Source organism: Mesoplodon densirostris, chromosome 9, assembly GCF_025265405.1.
Source record: "Mesoplodon densirostris isolate mMesDen1 chromosome 9, mMesDen1 primary haplotype, whole genome shotgun sequence".
Taxonomy (NCBI): Eukaryota; Metazoa; Chordata; class Mammalia; order Artiodactyla; family Ziphiidae; genus Mesoplodon; species Mesoplodon densirostris.
Window position 1 is genome coordinate 113,403,617 of NC_082669.1, and position 18,877 is coordinate 113,422,493.

General features: G+C 48.8%; 1 protein-coding gene across 1 annotated transcript in view; it reads right to left on the minus strand.

Moving 5' to 3' along the window:
• Positions 1-18,877, minus strand: part of PTPRN2 (protein tyrosine phosphatase receptor type N2) — a 686,072-nt gene that overhangs the window by 500,446 nt on the left and 166,749 nt on the right.

The window sequence follows — 18,877 nt, forward strand, 5'->3', positions numbered from 1 at the left end:
CGTTCCCCTTGCCTCGGTCCCTGCAGCGTCCAGGCCGCCACATGAAGGAGCCCCAGCACTGAAGGCGGGTGTCTCTGTGAGAACTCCAGTCCGTCCAGCGTGACCGGGGTGGGGAAAGCCCCCTCCGAGCTGCGCCGACACCTGTTCCTCCTGTTTGCCCGGATGTCAGTTCCCCTTCCCGTGTGCCTCCTTTCTGGTGTGAAAGCGGCTCCCCAGAAGTCCGGCCAGTGCTCCTTCCCTCTCACACTCGAGGCGCCTCCTTAACATGTTAGTAAATGTGTGGATCAGCGACTGCAGTGAACACACAAGCTCCACGGCTGCCGTGACTTCAGATGCCGCTGGCTCAGTGCAGCTTGTGGAGGCTGCTTCCCGCCCTCCCCGGCAGGCCTCACGCACCTTTGTGGTCCAGACCACACGCAACAGAGGGACCGGGGCCAGCTTCTGAACTGGGTGCTGATTTCTGTTTAATAACTTTTATAGTTTTTCAGGAACAAAACAAAGGAAAAGGTCAACTTTTCGCGTGGTCCTCAGTGGGAAGGGGCCTGAGTGTGGGATGTGAAACCAAAAGACACCTCCAACTGCCTGGCGGTATCACAATTTCACCCTCTCCCGTGGAAACCAAATGATCAAGAGCTCTAACTAAAATAACGCGTTAACACGCTCTAAGTGGAGGCCTCGTTCCCACCCAGAGAGATGTGGCAGGAAAAGCCACGGAGGAGGACAGAAGCCACTCCACCGTCCCCGCTGCTAACGTCTGTATTCGGGGACCTCCTGTGGCAGACACCACGCAGGGTGGGAGGGGCGGGGTGAGCGGGGCGAGGAAGCAAACCCACCCACCCGCCCACGGGAACGCCACCGCCCAGACATGCGGGCAACAAAAAGCACAAACCCGCTCCGGGTAAACGGGGCCTGTGACGACACGGTGTGGAGAAAAGTGCAGCAACGGAAAGAGCCCGGAAAAGGGGCTCCAACCAGCCTGAGCTCGGGGGACGCGCCTGGCGATGAGCGGATGTCGCCCTTCTCTCCGCTGTGCGGGGGGCCCGTCTCACAGCCCAGGCCTCACCCTGCAGCCCTAGGAAGGCGCCTCCGGGAGCAGGGCACGCAGCACCCCCCGCCCCCGCCGCCTCCTCGGGGAGATGCGGGCGTTCGGCGCTGGCGGCTCCTCGGCCGCAAAGCTCGGACGCCTGGAAGCCGCCCCACACGCTCTCCGGGGCGCACAGCACAGGCGCGTCCTCAGGGCAGCCTCGCCGCACCCCGCTGGCGGGGGTATCCGTGGTCTTCTGCTGCTCCACGTTCAGTCCCTCCCACCTTCCGACCCGGCCAGAGCGACCCCCACGGTGCCCCCTCTGGTCTCCCACCTTCGCTCGTCTGCCTTCCACAGGAGGGTCTTCGCGTGCATCCCCCCCAGGCCCACGCCCCGGGCCTGGCTTCCCCGGGCTCCGCCCCAGCTCCACAGGCCAGTTTCTAAGCCTCGGTCAAAGTGCAGGCCTGTCCCACAGAGGCCTTTCCCGGAGTCGGCATCCAGGGGCTCATGGGGCCAGGCGGGCGGCAATAACTGCCATTCCTCCCAGAAACACATTTTCCCAACGTCCGACAGTCAAAAGGATTTGTGTTCTACGTAGAAACCTGGGACGTTTCGGCAGCAAGCAACTGATGTCACTCTGAACCACAGACACCGCCTCTGCAGGTACAAGGTGGGCCAAGGCAGAAGCCAACTTTCACAGAGACACGCGCTCGGCGACTGCTTGGGTGGATGGCTGGGGCAGGCAGGGCCGCCGGTGGTGATACACAGCGGGGACGTCGGCCGTGACCCGCTCAAGGCGAGGCCGCCAACCACACACCGAGGTCCCTCTTGTACCCACCCAGCCTTGCGGACAGAACACAGGTCTATGTGCTCCTCCTCTACCGCCCCTGTCCTGAAACCGTCAACTTCATCTCTGAACTTGCGTTTTGCAGGCACGTGGGGCGAGACGGCGGGGGTGCGTGCTGGCGGAGGGGCACCCCGTCCGCGTGCCTGCCGCCCCTCCTGGCCCGCTCACACATCGACTCGGAGACGCCCTCAACTCAGATCCCAGGGGGCCCCCAGAGACGAGCTCGCCTCCGCCCAGGACTCGCTTCACACACAGAAAGCAAGCAGCGGTGTTCCGAGCAACACAGACAAGGGGGCCCCGTCGCATCCTTTCTGATTCCCGCCACTTCCCCGAATTCCCAGCCATCTATGCTGAATGACGACAGGGAAGGAGAGAGGACGGCAGGGCGGCCAGAGTTCCTCTCCCTCGGTCCTACATATCCATGGGGGAGCCGAAGGCGGGCTTGATGGGACGTGTCCGCATCGAGAAGTGAAACAGAGCAGCGTCTCCGCCGTCTAACACGCACAGCACGTATGCACGTTCGAGCCGTGAAATAGGAGTTGGGTGATTTTGGTGATTTTGCAGGGGCATTAGATGCTCTTATACTTGCAGTTAAAACCAGAATTGCACGATATAAAGACAAATGGTGAAAGTCCGTGCTCATAATTTCTTAATTTTTCTTGACTTAGAATGACGTGGAACAGCAAATAAAAACACCAGAACAGGTGGAGGGACACTGCAGAGGAGACGTCTGATGCCTTAGTTCCTGCTCTTCCCCAGCGCTGGGCCTGCGGCTGCGGAGCTGGTGCAGGTGGAGCATGCGCAGACGTCAGCTCCTGCTCAGGGCGGCTTTTAGGCTCGCCGCCGAGACGCTCTACAGCCCCACTTTCCTTTTCCGATCTGCTTGTATTGATTTGCGCCCAACTGTAAAAAGCTGAACAAATGTATATATTCAGCATCCCAAGCAGGTAACCACAGTACCCAATTCTGATTTATCGTTTTAGCTCCTGAGACAGAATGCTCTAGAGTCATAACTGACCCACAGGACGGTCACGCCGAGCCTGCAGTCCACCCGCTGAGGACGTCCAGGCTTCCTCCCCGGCCGCCCAGCTCACGCCGGCTTGAGTCGCGAGAGTCCATGTGGAAGGGAAGGCTCTCCGCAACTCAGCGTGGGTGACAAAGGGCTTCAACACTTCCTGAGTATTTAGTGAATGGCGCCACCCGCCTCACCTGGGATGGGAACAGTCCTATGAGACGCTTTTACTGTACTGCATCCATGCTAAGGAATTTTGATTTTGAGACAGACCATCATTTCAGTATTGCTAAGAAAAAGCCAAAATATTGCTGGTTAAATGACGGCGTGCTATTGATGTAAGATGCATCCCTGATTTCAGGGGTGTTAAGATGTGAACACAAAGTGCGTCTGAGAAACGACGGAACACCATGCAGTGGCTGTGGGGTGGAGTCGTGCTGCACACATGCCTCCCCGGGGCTCGGCCTCTGACACTGGCAGGCCGGCAGCTCTCAGCTGGAGCCTTGTCTGCTCCATTCCTGCAGCCAGGGGGAACGGCCTCTCCCTAAGTCACCGCCCCGAGCCTCCTCCTGGGCAGAGCGTATCCCAGGGCCCTGGCCCTCCTTGGGCCCAGCCCCGTGCCCCCATGGGGTCACCTCCGAAGGTTGAACCCAGCTCCAGACCCAGAGCTCCTCTGGGCTCCGCTCAGCACCTCCTGCGCGGCATCGCCCTTGCATCCCCGCTCTGCCTGACCAGGCTCCCATCCCCTGCACAGGTGTTATGCCCTGAGCACTCTCCAAGGACCTGACTGCAGCAAACCTCTGTTTCAGTGTCTAGTTCCAGGGCGCCCGACCAAAGGCGTGTGGTGCTGCCCGCACTCCACAGGCAGGGACATGGAAACCAGGAGAGCTTAGGTACTGTCACAATGTGTGTGCCGAGCTGATGGGGCCCACTCGGGGCACAGCTGGAGCTGATGCTTCCTTCTGACTCCAAACCCACCCCCTTTTCTCTCTACAGCGGTTCTTAGAGTGTGGCCTGAGGGCCTCCATGGGTCCCTGAGGCTCTAAGGTGGGCATTAGGTCAAAATTATTTTCATAAAATACTAAGGCACTATTTATCCTTTTCATTTTATTTTCTCTTACACTGGAATTTTCCAGAGGCTATGTGGGTGGAAATTGCCTAGAATGAGTGCAGAAGCAGATATGAGTACCCAACTGTTTTCTCTCAAACGTTAAAGAAATATGCAAAAAAATTAAAACAAAACAAAAACATAACACTTAGCACATTTTAAAAAATGTTTTGGAAGACAGAGTTACTATGGTTATTATATAACAAGTTTATTATAACTATTTTTATTTTAAATGGAATTAAAACACAGCTTTTTAAATTTTCTCAATTTTAAGTTTCTAAGACAGTAAGTGCAGATAGCACTAACCCACAAAAATGCAGAAGCTCTTTGGGGTCTTCAATAATTTTTAATAGTGTGAAGGGTTCCTGAGATCAGAATTTTGAGAACTACTGTTCTACACTCTGCTGCTGGAGTTCTAACCCCAATTCTGCACCAACTGAGTGACACTGGGGACACCCTTTGTGCCTCTGTTGTTTTTTTTTAAATGTACTAAATAAAAAGGTGCATTCCTCTTACAGCAAAAAGAAAGCATGGGTGGAATATTGAAATTATAACTATTTAAAATTATACTCTTCTATACTATACTGAGTATTGCTATTCTCTGTTATTCTATGAAAATTATAACAAAATATATCATATTAACTTACTGTATAAGGTTAAAATGATGTCAAACGTGCAACTTGAAAATCTTAAAACATTCAGATAAAAAATTTAAGACACCCATAGAGAGAAAGTGATTCGTATGCTTGTATTTAAAACAAGTTTTAGGTAATTCAGAGACTCTTAATCCCATTTTATAGGAAAAGAGATATTAAGACACTGGAATCACCTGGGGAATTTTTCAGTGATGCAGATGGCAGGCCCCATATGAAACCATTCAAGTTAGAATCTTTTGGGGGTAAGGCTCAGACATCCTCTTTTTTGAGGCTTCCCAAGTTATGTTAGTGTGGTGCCAGGGCTGAAACTACTGCTCTGAAGGCAGAGCGGCTCACTTCCTTCAGTGCAGAGTAATGCAATGGATGTTTTCAACAAGGCAAGGGCAACAGATTAAATAGGCATTCATTTCCATGTCAGACAGAATAGAGAGGATATATATATATTTTTTTTCTCATATATATACAGAGAGAGAGAGGATAGAATTTGGTTGAGTGATCAGTTAATTCTGGGAATATGGACATGGCCATGGCTGCAATGCTTTAGATAATCCCCAACTGCCACATAAAAGTAGACACAGCAACCAGGTGGTGAGCAAAACCCAGGACCACGTTTAAATCAAATCTAAGTGAAGTTATCTCCAAGGACAGGTAACCCCAAGACAATATCCAGAAAGAGTACTAGAGACAAGAAACCTCAAGAAGCCAACCCTGGGCATCAGTAAAAATGGCAGTCCTTCATAAAAACAGTGAGAAAAATGTCAAAGATGATCAGAATCAACTTTTTCAAAACTCTGGAAATCAAGGCTGGCTGGAATCTGGGGGAAGAATTTACTCAAGAAAAATGGCTGATTCTCAGTAAGAACAGTGAACTTCCTGGCTTGGTAACTTGCCCTATTTCCATCATCTTCTCCATCTCCACTACAGCCTGGAAATGAACAGCCAGAATCACAGTGAAAACAGAAGCCTGGCAGCCATGGGAAATGGCAGGACAGGCTGGAGCTCCTCAAAGCCTCACTACCAGAAGACTGTCACTATCTGACCTGGCTGTGGTTCCCTAGAAGACCTGACTTGTCTTTATTTAATCTGACTCACAGCTCAACATGTGTGAAAGCCTCTTCCCCAGGGGCAGTTGTTGAAAACATTTAGAGGCATGTTCAATGTCTCAGTTGCCTACAGTGGGGGTAACAGTTGGGGCAAACAATAGACAAACCAAGAATCTGTAAGGAAAAACTCAGGAATGAGACATCCATAGGAGCTTTGTAGAGCTCTCCCATAATCCTGGGAATCTGGATGGCCACAAGCATGTGTAGGGCTGACCGCATACCCAGGGCTGTGCATATGCTCAGGAAAGACATGAGAAGACCCTCAGTGCTCACCTCTGGATGCCCTTGAGGCTCTGAGCCAGTGGGAAGTAAAGCCCAAGGCAGAGTTCTCAGCGGCCTGGCTGAGTGTTGAGGGTATACACATACAGAACCTTCAGCAAAGCCTAGAGACTTACTGATTCCAGGTGTCTAAGGAAACCAGTCCAGTCATGATCTGACCACTAAGTTAGCTGAGCCAAGACTTCAGTGGCCACACACAACAGAGTACAGACTTTACAGCGTTCGTTTACCAGAGTCACTAAACAAATAGACAATAACAAATAGTAACAACAACAACAACAACAAACCTTGAGTAGGGGGAAGGACCTGATTTCTAGAGTTGCCATGCTATATCCTTTAAAATATCCAGTTTTCAATGGAAATTTTTGGGACCTGCAAAGAAACAAGAGAGTATGCTCCTCCACGCCATGAGGAATGTGGGATCTTGATTCTCCAGGGATCAAGCTTACATCCCCTGCTCTGGAAGCATGGAGTCTTAACCACTGTACTGCCAGGGAAGTCCCCCAATGATCTTAAAAAATGAAAGTGTATTCTACTCCTGAATCTTAGTGAGTCACTGTAATCACCAAAAAGAACACATTTTCTTTGTTAAAAAAAAAAAAAGAAAAAAGAAAGAAAGAAAGTATGCTCCATACATAGAGGGGGAAAACAAACAATAAAAACTGTCCCTGAGAAACTGGATGTTGAACTTACTAGACAGAGACTTTACATGAGCTATTTTAAATATGTTCAAAAAACTGAAGGATACCACGTCTAAAGAACTCATGAAGAGAATGAGAACAACGTGTCATCAAATAGAAAATACCAATAAAGACGTAAAAATAATATTAAAAAAATAGAAATTCTTCAGTTAAAAATTGTAATAACTGAAATGAAAAGTCCACTAGAATAGCTCAACAGCAGATCTGAGCAGGCAGAGGAAGAATCAGCAATCTTGAGGATAATCAGTTGAGATTATCCAGTCTGAGGAACAGAAAGAAAAAAGAATGACGAAAAATGAACAGAGCCTATGAGACATCATCAGATACACCAACATACACATAACAGAAGTCTCAGATGGAGGAGAAAGAGAGATGGGCCAGAAAGAATATTTAAAGACATAATGACCCAAACTCCCCAAATTTGATGAAAACTATGAATCAGCACATCCAATAAGCTTAAGAAATCCGAAGTAGGAAAAACTCAAAGAGATCCACGTGTAGACACGTCAGCATCAAACTGACAAAAGCCAGAGTGAGAATCTTGAAAGCAGCAAGAGAGAAGCAACTCATCCCATACAATGGATCCCCAACAATGTTAACAACTAACTTTTCATCAGAAACTGTGGAGGCCACAGGCAGTGATATGACACATTCAAAATCCTAAAACAAAGACTGTCAACCAAGAATTTTATATCCAGCAAAACTACCTTTCAAACATGAAGACAAGGGCTTCCCTGGTGGCGCAGTGGTTGAGAGTACGCCTGCCGCTGCAGGGGACACAGGTTTGTGCCCTGGTCTGGGAAGATCCCACATGCCATGGAGCGGCTAGGCCCGTGAGCCATGGCCACTGAGCCTGTGTGTCCGGAGACTGTGCTCCGCAATGGAAGAGACCACAACAGTGAGAGGCCCACGTACCACAAAAAAAAAAAGAAGACAAACAAAAACAAAGAGAATCCATTGTTAGCAAGCCTTCCCTAAAGGAAATACCAAAGGAAGTACTTCAGACAAAAACAAAAGGAAACTAGATAATAACTCACATCCAAATGAAGAAATAACGAGCACAAGAAAAGGTAACTATGTGTGTAAACATAAACAACAGAATACATATATTTTGTGTATCTAACCTTTTATTTGCTCCTGAGTTAAAAGCAGCGACATAAGGCAATAATCATAAATCTGTGTTGATAGATATATAATGTATAAAAATATAATTTGTGTGACAATAACAGCAAAAAGGAGGGGAGGAGGGACAGAAGCAATACATGAATAAAGCTTTTGTATACAATTGAAATCGAGTTGTATTAATATCAATTAGGTGTTATAAATTAAGATAGTAATTGTAATCCCCAGGGCAAGCACTAAAAAAATGGTAAAAAATTAATATAATGACAAGGAATTTTAAATGATACACTAGAAGATACCTATTAAACAAAAGAAGACAGTAATGGAGGAATATAAAAACCAAAAAAAAGCATAAAACAGAAAAACAAATAGCAAAACAGAAGACATAAATCCTACCTAATCAGTAATTGCATTAATGTAAATGGGTTAAATATTCCAAGTAAAAGTCAAAGATTGGTAGAATAGATTTCGAAAGCATGATCCAAGTATATGCTATGAAAAACACATTTTATTTTCAAAGACACAGATAGTTGAAATTAAAAGGCTGAAAAAAGAAATGTCATTACATAGTAACCAAGGACATCCCTGGTGGTGCAGTGGATGAGACTCCACGCTCCCAGTGCAGGGGCCCTGGATTCATTTCCTGGTGGGGGAACTAGATCCCACATGCATGCCACAGCGAAGCATTCGCATGCCACAACCAGGGAGCCTGCCTGCTGCAACTAAGACCCGGTGCAAACAAATAAATAAATATTAAAAAGATAATAACCAAAAAAGAACAGGAGTGTCTATACTAATATTAGGTGCAATCAACTTTAAGACAAAAGGTGTTGCTAGAGACAAAGGGTCAATCTACCAAGAAAATATAATGATTATAAATATACAGGCACTTAACAACCGAGCTCCAATGTACGAAAAGAAAAACTGTCAGAATCGAAGGGAGAAATAGACAATAAGAGTCAGAGATTTCAATACTACACTTTCAATAATGGATAGAGCAACTAAAGAAAAGACCAGCAAGAAAACAGAGTGCTTGGACAACACTGCAAACCAACTAGACCTAACAGACATTATAGAACACAACACAGCAAAATACATATTCTTTTCAAATGCACATGGAATATTCTTAGAGAGAAACCATATTTTAGGTCATAAAACAAGTATAAAGTTAATATATATGACCCAGAAATTCCACTCTAGGTATACCCAAAAGAATTGAAAACATATGTTGTCCCAAAAACTTGTACTGAGAACTCATAACAATGTTGTTCATAATGGCCAAAAATGGAACGATTCAAATGACCACCAACTGATAAATGGATAAACAAAATACGGTATATCCAGGCAACAGAATATTATTCAGCCTTAAAAAGGAACATAGTACTGATACATGCTGCAGAATGAATGCAACTTGAAAACATGATGCTGAGGAAAAGAAAGCTAACACAAAAAGTCCACGTTTGTATGAACTCAGTTATATGAAATGTCCCAAACAGGCAAATCCATTAAGAAGGAAACTAGATCAGTGGTAGCTAGGAGTTGGGGGCGGGGCATGCACGGGAAGAGGGAGTGAGTACTGAGTCATCTTTGAGGTTTCTTTTCTGATAAAGGCTAGTGGTGATGAACAACTTCATGAACATACTAAAAACTAGTAACCTGTACACTTCCAAAGAGTTCATCTGTGGCACGTCAATTATATCACAATAATATAAAAAAAGAAGTAACCTGACACATGTTTTTTGACACTGCACCCCCCCCCAAAAAAACCCCACAGAACAGAGAGCTCCACAGAGTTAGAAAAGCTTTAGAAACCCAGCCTCCTTCTAAACGTTCAGGGAAACTAAGTTTACATTTTTAAAAAGAGCAACGAAAAACTGCAGGCATCAAATCCCATAAAAAGTTACCAAGAGGAGACAAAAAGGAAGAAACAGAATAACATCACTACAGACAATGGGAAAGCAGGCCAGAAAGGAGGGACAGTGAGCAGTGACACACAGCTCCTCGGGGACTCAGGATCAGATGAGGGTCATGGCGAGGTTCCAGCACACGCTCACCACAAGACCTGGCGCTAAGGTGAACAGACACGACCATAAGGACAAATGGGAAACGCAGAGGGCGTGAGCTAAGGCAATTCGTAACTGTCCTCGGCAATAGCAGTTGGAAGAGATAGTCTTCATATTGTTTCTGAGACTGTTGCCTGTGCAAAGTAGCATAAACTAAGTCAATATTATGGCAACATACCCTGTCCCCTGGAAAACCACCATTCTCATTGTGGAAGAAAGGAAATTTAAATATAATATTAAAAGTGTTACATAAACTTTGTAGTCCTAATTTGAATTAGAAATATCAGTATGAATTCATGAGGATGTATATAAACGCATGTGTTTATATGTGTGCGTACACACACACACGTACAGGTTGTGTACAGTTCTCTGTATCTGTGCTTCATTTTACAATAAAATGATTAAGAAGTGTCTTTAAAGGAAAGAGGCCTTAGTGATGGGATCCTACAGCTAGTTTATGTTGGAGATGAGCCTCAGATGTCCTGGCTCGCGGTCAGAGAATGGCCTGTCCCCATGTGGCCACACCTTCCCCGCTGTGCAGGTTTACTGTGGAGTCGGGATGCACCTGTCCAACAAGACACCTACTGCTCACCAGGTGCCAGCGCAGCAGCGAACAACCACAGCCAGGCCCGCGGAGCTCCTCACACACTACATCCAAAAGTAATGGTGCCACAGAGGAGAGCAAAGCCAAGACGGACGCTTTACTTGACTGTGATGAGTGACACTGGAATAGAAAGTTCCAGAATAAAAGCCCACTCCAGAAAGAATCAGAGGGAGTATTGTGGGCAGGCAGGTGGGGTGAGGAGGGAAGGAAGGCAGGCGGCCAGGACAGGTGAGGTACAGAGCTGGTGTCACAGGCGAGGTGGCGGGTGCTGATGACATTTACGCGAACGAGCAAAGACTGAGAAAGTGCAGGTTTGGGAAGGGGTGTGAACAGAACAAACGGTCCCCTTCTGGCACGTGTTCCTTTCCAGTTGACCGGGTCTGGAGCGGGTGGAGGCCATGCTGGAGATAAACTGCACAAGGCCCCAGCACACAGGTGACCCTCAGGGCGCCCACCAAAAGGAGGGGCTTCTGACACTGGAGGGGTGACACCCCCCAGCACACAGGTGACCCTCAGGGCGCCCCACTGAAAAGAGTGGCTTCTGACACTGGACGGGTGACACCCCCCAGCAGCCATGACCTGCGTGGTCTGCTTCACCACCCGCCTCCAGAAACTACTATCTTTCCTCTGTCTGGGGTCCAGTCAGTGTTCCTCTCTGCCGCCAAAGGAATCCTGCCCTGTGCCAGGTAGTGTGCTGAGCCCCTGGGCCCTTAAAAGCCTCAAGAAACTCAAGTGCAGACACAATGTCCCTTAGTGGTCACTGAGGCTCCTCAAAGCTGAGCTGTGTGAGGCCGCAGTGCTACCTAGGGGAGGGGTCAGCGGGGCCCAGCCCTGGCCTCGGTGGCCCCTTACCACACGGTACCTAAACCCAAAAACTGCTGCCTGCCCACCACGTGGGCCTGTTTAAAACCGAGCTTTGAAGCTAATGTTGGTTATTTGGGAAGCAGGTGCTTTAACAGGAGTTCCTTTCACAGAAACGGCTGGGCATATGGAGAAGTTAGAAGCACCCCGGGTGCAGGGTGGGCAAGGGGGCCGTGAGAACGGAGGACCCTTCACCACCTCTGTCTCCCCTCCACTTGCTGGACCCTTGCTGGTCCCTGGGCCGTGTTTCCAGCAGGAGTGAACGTGCAGCTGGACGTCACATAATCCTGTGAAGGGCAAGTGTCACTTCGTGACCAGGACCCATCCTCACGTGCTCCCCTCCACCCCACAGTGCAAGCCCACCAGGAGCTTGGGCTGGTGGCCTTGGCCAGACCCCAGCAAGAAGGGGTGACCCCAGTTTCCAAGGGCACAGGGCAGGTGTTCCAACAGCAGCCGATGGGTGAGTGAGTGCGCGTCACTGGAGCCGAGGTAGCTGCCACGTGGGAGCCAAGTCTCAGCCCAACTGACCACCTCTGCAGCCCACGCTGGTTTCCCACGTTCCATTCCATATCATTAGGGGATTTCTTTTTATTCTCTTTTAGGGAAATGCGACCTTCTGTTAGATTGCTAATTTTTGCTTTTTTTTGTTTTTTGCTTTTGACATACAGCTCAATACGTCAGGGGACTCTTGCCAGGAAATAAATCCATAGATGTTTCTATGACAGCAAATCACATGCCAAAGAGTGACATTTATATGCTGAATTTTAATGGCTTGTCAGAAGAAGGGAAACGTATGTTTTTAAAAATTTAATACATGAGAGGAAACTTACACAAGCCTCTTAGAGAGCCTCATCCACCAGAGGGCAGACAGCAGAAGCAAGAAGAACTACAATCCTGCAGCCTGTGGAACAAAAACCACATTCACAGAAAGATAGACAAGATGAAAAGGCAGAGGGCTATGTACCAGATGAAGGAACAAGATAAAACCCCAGAAAAACAACTAAATGAAGTGGCGATAGGCAACCTTCCAGAAAAACAATTCAGAATAATGATAGTGAAGATGATCCAGGACCTCGGGAAAAGAATGGAGGAAAAGATCGAGAAGATGCAAGAAATGTTTAACAAACACCTAGAAGAATTAAAGAACAAACAAACAGAGATGAACAATACAATAACTGAAATGAAAAATACACTAGAAGGAATCAATAGCAGAAAAACTGAGGCAGAAGAACAGATAAGTGACCTGGAAGACAGGATGGTGGAATTCACTGCTGTGGAACAGAATAAAGAAAAAAGAATGAAAAGAAATGAAGACAGCCTAAGAGAACTCTGGGACAACATTAAACGCAACAACATTCGCATTATAGGGGTCCCAGAAAGAGAAGAGAGAGAGAAAGGACCAGAGAAAATATTTGAAGAGATTATAGTCGAAAACTTCCCTAACATGGGGAAGGAAATAGCCACCCAAGTCCCGGATAGAAAGCCCAGAGATAAACCCACGCACCTATGGCCAACTAATCTATGACAAAGGAGGCAAGGATATACAATGGAGAAAAGACAGTCTCTTCAATAAGTGGTGCTGGGAAAACTGAACAGCTACATGTAAAAGAATGAAATTACAACAATCCCTAACATCATACACAAAAATAAACTCAAAATGGATTTGAGACCTAAATGTAAGACCAGACACTATAAAACTCTTAGAAGAAAACACAGGAAGTACACTCTTTGACATAAATCACAGCAAGATCTTTTTTAATCCACCTCCTAGAGTAATGGGAATAAAAACAAAAATAAACAAATGAGACCTAATGAAACTTAAAAGCTTTTTCACAGCAAAGGAAACCATAAACAAGACGAAAAGACAACCCTCAGAATGGGAGAAAATATTTGCAAACGAATCAACAGACAAAGGATTAATCTCCAAAATATATAAACAGCTCATGCATCTCAATATTAAAGAAACAAACAACCCAATCCAAAAATGGGCAGAAGACCTAAACAGACATTTCTCCAAAGAAGACATACAGATGGCCAAGAAGCACATGAAAAGCTGCTCAACATCACTAATTATTAGAGAAATGCAAATCAAAACTACAATGAGGTATCACCTCACACCAGTTAGAATGGGCATCATCAGAAAATCTACAAACAACAAATGCTGGAGAGGGTGTGGAGAAAAGGGAAGCCTCTTGCACTGTCGGTGGGAATGTAAATTGATACAGCCACTATGGAGAACAGTATAGAGAACAGTTCCTTAAAAAACTAAAAATAGAATTACCATATGATCCAGAAATCCCACTACTGGGCATACACCCAGAGTAAACCATAATTCAAAAAGACACATGCACCCCAATGTTCATTGCAGCACTATTTACAATAGTCAGGTCATGGAAGCAACCTAAATGCCCATCGACAGACGAATGGATAAAGAAGATGTGGTACATATATACAATGGAATATTACTCAGCCATAAAAAGGAACAAAATTGAGTCATCTGTTGAGACGTGGATGGATCTAGAGACTGTCATACAGAGTGAAGCAAGTCAGAAAGAGAAAAACAAATATCGTATATTAATGCATGTATGTGGAACTAGAAAAATGGTACAGATGAACCAGTTTGCAGGGCAAAAGTTGAGACACAGATGTAGAGAACAAACGTATGGACACCAAGGGGGGAAAGCGGCAGGGTGGTGGTGGTGGTGGTGGGATGAACTGGGAGACTGGGATTGACATGTATACACTGATGTGTATAAAACTGATGACTAATAAGAATGTGCTGTATAAAAAATAAAATAAAATTCAAAAATTAAAATAAAAACAACTAATAATAAACTTTCTTTGGGTTATTTGTATGGAAATATGTTAATATAAATGTTTCAGACATTACATGAAATTCTTAAAACTCTTTAAAAAAAATTTAATGCACGAGAGAACAATGTGTCCACCCATGAAACACTGCTGACTGCAGGAGACAAGGATAGTGATTAAAGTGAACATATTCTGCTCCTTGACGTATGCATTTACATTGAAGAAGCAAGTTGCACAGTGAAACCCCGTTTTCAACTTCCTTCCTCCAGAGGAAGGCCCTGCAAGCTGCCGTCTGTCACTGAGACCAGACCCTCATCTCTGAGGAGTGGCCGTGATGAGGCGGAGCAACAGCAATAGCAACACGCAGCCGACTCTGCCGAGGACGCGGCTGCCGAGGCCATGAGACGGCAGGGAGGTTGGATCCTGTGATTTTCCATACGAGAGGGTGAAAACATGAGTCCCAGGCGTGAGACTCTCAGTTGGATGATGATTTTCCCTGAGGTCCATCATTACACCCCATAACGTCTGTAGACCTGACCTCCAGAAACTGACCCTCACACCCAAGGACAATGGGCAGTTTGGAGGGGAGTCTACCCGTAAGGCCTGCGGCCGCCACCTGCAGCATGCTGGCCAGCGGGGGGAGAGGCAGAGAAGGAGTCCCGGAATCAGCCGCCCAGGGAGGGGGTGGGGAGCACGGAGAGCTGCAGCATTAGCCGGCGGAGGGGCCCAGGGAGAAACACAGAAGCATGTCCAGAGAGTACTAGAACAAGCAGTTTAGGAGAGCACAAATGTCCCCGTGATGCTTCTTTTCAACCTAGCGTATAAAACCTTATTTCACGCCTACACCTCCAGGCTTACTAGGGCAAGTCCTCCACTGCCGCTAAGACAGAAGGAAATGCAACGTGCCACCAGGTACAAACTAACAGAGTGCAACGCCATGGGCCTGTCCAGTCACTCGGACATGCCCTCTAGTGGCCCAGGAGCAAGAGCCAGCAGCAGCAGGAGCCAAAACACCATCCCCAACCGGGCCCCCAGGCCCCAAAGAGCTCCTCCAGCTTCTGTGCGAGGCGCCACAGGGCTCCCGAGACACCGAGTGCAACCTGCTCAGGACGGGCCGGGGGAATCAGCTTAAAAATAGGGCGTTCCCGGGAGGGACCAGGTGTTCCGCGGAGGGACTGAGCTGGGCTCAGGAAGGACAGGACTGCAGCTCCAGGCCCCGAATGTCCTTCCCGCCTGTCCCCTCGCGTCATGATCACAGGGAACCTCCAGACTGGCTCCCATAGGGCACAGCCGTGCTCGTCGGTCAGTGAGCGGACCTGTGTTATCATCATCATCGTCACCACTGTTCTAAGGAAAGAACTAGAACATATCCTCATCCCTCGGAAGATGGCTGTTTTTCCGGCATTTGAACGGATGCACAGAGCTAACCAACTTAGCAGAAACTTTGCGATAATTCCACTGGAAAAAAAATAGGTGGGCATGATCTGTGTGATAGCTCCATAAACTGGAAACAGAGTATCAAATAAATAATATTTAACACTTGGAAATACTTACGTTTGTAAAAGGGGTTAAGATCGTTTACTTGATTTCAGCGTTTGACCTTCACAACAGCCCTGTCTGATCATCCTCATTTACCAGACGAGGAAACCGCCCCTCAAAGAGCTTTAGTAACTCCCCTCGCCTCCATACCCGCTGCCAGGAGACAGGCAGGCAGTTCATCACAAAACTAAACGTGCCGTCACCAAACGACCCAGCAATCACACTCCTCGGTATTTACCCAAAGGAGCCGAAAACTCATGTCCACACAACCCTGCACACAGACGTTTATAGCAGCTTATTCATAATTGCCAACACTTGGAAGCAACAAAGATGTCTTTCAGTAGGTCAACTGGTAAATAAATTGGTCCACTCAGACAATGGAATATTATTCGGCGCTAAAAAGAAACAAGCTGTCAAGCCACGAAAAGCCATGGAAGAAACTTCAAAGCACATTACTAAGTGAAAGAAGCCAATCTGAAAAGGTTACATACTGTATGATCCCAACTGTATGACATTCTGGAAAAGGCAGTTAAAAGATGAGTGTTTGGGGCCTCCCTGGTGGCGCAGTGGTTAAGAGTCCGCCTGCCGATGCAGGGGATACGGGTTCGTGCCCCGGTCTGGGAGGATCCCATATGCCGCGGAGCAGCTGGGCCCGTGAGCCATGGCCGCTGGGCCTGCGCGTCCGGAGCCTGTGCTCCGTAACGGGAGAGGGCACAACAGTGAGAGGCCCGCGCACTGCAAAAAAAAAAAAACAACCTATTTTCCACTATGTTTCGCCTCCTCCATGAAGTGCTCTCCGTATGTCTCAAACTCCCTTTGAAATGACTGAAATGATCTCACAGTCTGACCCCATGAGATTGAACCGTGATACACACTGGATCCCCAGCTTCACAGCCTCCTGGCACAGTGCTGGGAACAGGCGCTGGGGACTGGGATGGGGATACAAGGACACATCCTGACTAAGCTGGGACACTGAACCCTCAAAACTGCTCTGCAAGGAGAAGCACCCCTTCCTCTCCTGAGGAACCTGCAATGCCCCCCAGGTGGTGGCCTTGCTGCCCTGCTGACCCTCCACCTCTCTGTGCGTCTCAACCCACATCTGGACGGCAGTCCCAGCAGGCCCAGAGGGTGAGGCATGGCCACAGAGAGAGTGCCACATGAAAGAATTGCATGATGTTGCCAATTTGTAGCAACAGAAACACATGTGGGGATGGATCTTCAGGATGTGAGGTCAAGGTGGAATGAACAGAAATTGGACCAGACTGAGTTTATTGACATGGGCCCCTAAGCACAGATTCTCCAGCCAACGGCTCCAGCAGTCTCCACCGCTGGTTGACATAAATAGGGACACAAGGTCCCCACTGAAGTGAAGTGGAAACACCAGAACTCCTTTTTTACGTGACAGAGGCATGTGCCCAAAGGCTTAGAGAGATCAGCACAGTCGACCTGCCAATGACCCCAGGAGGGTCCAGAGGGCGCGAGAAGTAAGTTCATGGGTCCCAGCATCCTCGAAGAGCTCACAGTGATGCCCACATGTGTCAGGAATACACTGGGAGCTGCTTCCATTCATCTGGGACCCCTGAGTGCACAGGATGATGGGGCCGTGGGGAGGCAGGGGCCAAGTGGGGGCACTTAAGTGCCAAAGAGAAGGGGATGTGGTCACCACAGAGCACCAATCAGAAGAAAGTGGCCCATGAGGCCTGGGGCATTGGTTAGCTGCTGGCAGTGCTCCTAGAGCTGGATGAGATGGGCCTTCCACCAGCATCCAGGGACCTGCACCAGCAGGAAAGTTCTACATCTACTGAATCGCCAAAATAGTCACAGACCCTCCACCCGTTTCCACACTTGGAAACTCCATGTCACAGACCAGAGCCCCTTGAAGGATGGGTGGGAGCAAGCCCCCTGGAGGAAAGACTCTGCTGCACGAGCCAAACGCTCATCCTGTTCATCTCTCCCCCAGCCTCCAAAAGGGACCTGCAGCCTTCTACCGGGGCAGCCGTGCACTGAGGGAAAGGACATCAGCAGACTCTTCAGTGACCACTGGACACCGGCTCTCCACTGACTGTAACACCAGAAGACCCAAAACATCACCAAGGCCTGCCAGGCACAGAGGGGCTTATGGGGCAGGTGAGCAAACTCATCCTGTGGTTACTCCCCGGCTCTGGAATGCACACACTCAGCGGCTGCCAGAATCTCCACCCTGTTCCCTGACCTGCGGAGTGAGGGTATCACGTGGAAAAGGCACTCAAAGTACCTCCACTTAAGACCACCGAACGCCAGTTTCCACTTACAACATCATAGACCAAAAGCAACATCCCATTCCCGGAGGGACTGCAGAGGTTTGCGCCGCCACCAAGGAGGGTGTGAGGACTCCCACGCCCGTCCGCGGACGGCGGCGTGTCCTGGAGGACGGCGGTGGGTTCCACGAAGGGACCCGCATGGGGCCAACCGCTGCCGCCGCCACGTGTCTTCTCTGCCGGAGCGAGTGGCACGGCCCACGGCACCTGCTCCCCTGCCCGCGGGGGGTCATCAGAGGTAGCCCACTCTCATGGGCCAGGCCAGCCGTACCGCCACGTGTCAGCGCTCCAGCCCCCGGCACCGTCCAGGGCTCTGGGGCCCTGATCGCTTTTCGTCTCACACCGGACACTGAGGACACTGTGGGCAGGAGGCAGCCACAGTCCCACGTGCCCGGGTGAGACGCCTGCGCTCGGAGGGTCCACGGCAGACCCGATGCTGCAGGAGCCCAGGAAGGCCGCGGCAGGTGAGTCACAGTGCAGACCTACAGGGTCCGTCCTCTGCAGGAAACGCCTCTCCCTGAGGAAGCTGCCCCTGGCCTGCTCCTGGGCCTCATTCAAGGCTGCACGCTTGACCGCGGGCCACCGAGCAGCCGGGCGGCTGGGCTGGGACACTAGGAATGGGGCTCCAGCGGCGCGGCCGTTTTGCAGCGACACACACGGCCACCCCCCCACCCTCACTGACCGGCAGCGCCGGCCACGGCTGCCGGGACCACCTCGGACCCAGGAGGGACCCAGGCTGCCTGCCCCCCGCCCATCACACGCTGGCTGGCTCGGCCCTTTTCTAACTCCTCACCACCTAAGAGGCCGAGGGTTTTTAAGAAGACGCAACATGTCTGCTGAGCACTTGGCG